Raw genomic sequence first — 2613 nt, 5'->3', positions numbered from 1 at the left:
GGTGCCTTCGAGCCCCGCCCCGGGGCGTCTCCTTCCGGTCCCTGCAGTTCCGTAGAGCCGAGTCACTGCATCAGGACCAGGAGCGCCCAGGAGCGGAAGGTCACGGGCAAGGTCGTGTCGCGTCGCTATCTGAAGGAGTCGGAGGCGGGCGCGGCCAGGCCTCTGTGTGTGCCGTGTACATGTGGACAGTGCTATAATGTGTTTCACATTTGATGATATTCCACTTTCGGAATTGTAGTATTTGTACATAGAAAATGGGTTTAATAACTCACCGTGGTTCCGATTTGTCTTATATTCATCATTTCTTAAAACTCTTGTATGTGTTTTTTATAATAAAAAATAAAAAGTAAGCCGTGCACGTGATTGCTCTGATCCGTGAAGAGTGACGCTGGGCGTTCTCGCCAAGACGGAACTGTCTCTCTGGCCACAGACCAGAGGGCGGCTCCAAACAGAAGCAGCCGCGAGCCGTCACCGCGGCGGGGCGCGCTCCCCGGGGCGCGCGTGGTGACACCCGGCACCGCGGAACTGCCAGCGGATCGCCGCCCTTCGTTTACTTACAGGTGTTGCTGCCCCTTAAAAATTACACGTGACAACTACGTTGTCGCTCCTGCCTCGTGTGTTTAATTACAACACGCGTGACTGACGTTCATGAATCACTGCGCTGCCCTTTGGAAGCTGTTTGTTGGCCTGTTGTTCTTTCCACCAGGATTTGCTGGGCGTGGGGCGTCGCGGGGAGGGGCTGGGGAGCGACTGCCCAGCTCTGAGGCCTGCGAGCTGCCCCGGAGGAGCCCCCCCAACCCCCCGCGAGTCCGCAGTCTGAGCGCAGCGCCCGAGGTGCCGGAAGGAGGCCGGGTGGCCCGACACCCCGTAAGGGAGCGGTGGTGCGGGTGCAGTCAGCAGACAACGCCGGCACCGGCACCCGGGGGCCCAGGCGCCTTCACTCTCAGAGGGAGGTTTGAGGGGTCCCATGAGGTCACCTCTCACTGGGGCAGATGACGGGAAGGGGCAAGAGGGGAAGCAGAGACCTGTCAGGAGGTTTGGGGGGGGCGTGGAGAGTATGGGGTTTCAGACCCGTCGTGGACGGACGTAAGGTCGCTGCTGAACTGTGCGCTGCGGGAGGGGCAGGAATCAGATCCCCAGGTCACGGAGCTGGGCGCCGGGGCTGGGGACAGGCTCACANTGCCCGCCTCAGTACCTCCTGGGACCTGACGTTCCGCGGGCCGGGGACAGGGGTCGCCCCTTGGTGGCCGTCTCCTGCCCCGGGCGAAGAAGGCAGACAGGCAGCCATCTGTTTGCGCCGGACCCACGACGTCGGGACAGGTGATGCATTTTGCCTCCTGTGGGCGGCGGGGACTCGGGGAGCCTTTCCCGAAGGAGAGGGCCTTCAGGGCCAGAGAAGAGCAGGTGGGCGGGCAGGCTTCAGAACACCTAACCTGGGGTGTCGGTGTCCTTAATCGGTGGAGAATGGTGACATTTTGTGCCGGTTACTGTTCTCTGACCCCCGGGTGGGTGGGGTCACCCGTTAGCCTCGGTCTGTGATGCAGCCTGGTAAGGAACAGGCCTGAGCTTCCCTTCCCGTCAGAGGGTGCGGCAGTTGTAAGCTGCTGTTCGATTTAATTTCTGGCGCCCAGGCGGGACACCCCTGTGGGTTTTATCATTTCGGAGAAATGAATAAACAAACTCGAACATGGAGTTGGATGGGGTTAGGCCAGAGCTGCGTCCTGTGCACCCAGGAAGCACACAGGCTCTGGGCGGCCCAAGCCGGGTCCCACACAGCTTAATATTAGCGCCCGCGGCAGGCCTGGCCGCTGCCCTGCGGCCACCCCCAGGCCACCCCCAGGCCACCCCCAGGCCGGGCCGCACACTCTGGGCGGGGCCGCGGGCCCCGAGGGCGCAGGAGCCTGAGGCGCTGTCCCCGGGGCAGTGGCCGTGAGCAGGGGCAGTGAGCCTTGTGGCTCTGTGACCCTAACTCACTGCTGAGCCCTGTCCGCAGGGACTCCCCTCAGAAGTCCCAGCTTTTCGTTCCGAGCACAGACTCAGCCTGCATGTGGCACTTCAGGCTGTCATTTTCCACCCTTGAGCGCACTTGGTCACTCTTACTTTTTTTTTTTTTACAAATAGTTTGTCAAGTTGGTTTGCNCGCGCGCAACTCGGGCCGGGCCGCCAAGGGCGCCGTCCCTGGGATGTGGCTGATGAGCACAGTCCACACTCGCGGAGCCTTTCACCGGGAGGCCTGGTTCCCTCCGTATTTTGTGCCCGGGGGCGACTGTCGTGCCTCGCCCACCCTCCCCGGCAGTAAGTGGGGAGAGCGGGAAGCCAGGGCCGCGCATCCGGGAGCANGGATTCCGTTCGGAGGCCTTCCCGCCCAGCCGTCGGGCGCGGGGCCCCGGCGGTGTGCGCGGAGCTCAGGCGCCAGCCGGTACTGAATCCACCTGCCTGAGACCGCTCAGCGTGGAATGTTCTAGAAACGTAGGGGAAAGGGTTTCCACAGGGAGGCGGCACCGTTAACACCTCCGCCCTGTTTCCGTCAGTTGCTGTGCACTTTGTCCGAGATCTTCCGTGCGTGCGTGTGACACGCAGAAAGTTCTTTTCGGGCCGCTAGAGAGTTCTGAG

The sequence above is a fragment of the Crocuta crocuta genome, unplaced genomic scaffold (assembly GCF_008692635.1).
Source record: "Crocuta crocuta isolate KB4526 unplaced genomic scaffold, BGI_CrCroc_1.0 scaffold89, whole genome shotgun sequence".
In the NCBI taxonomy this organism is placed as follows: Eukaryota; Metazoa; Chordata; class Mammalia; order Carnivora; family Hyaenidae; genus Crocuta; species Crocuta crocuta.
This window is presented reverse-complemented; position numbering follows the sequence as displayed.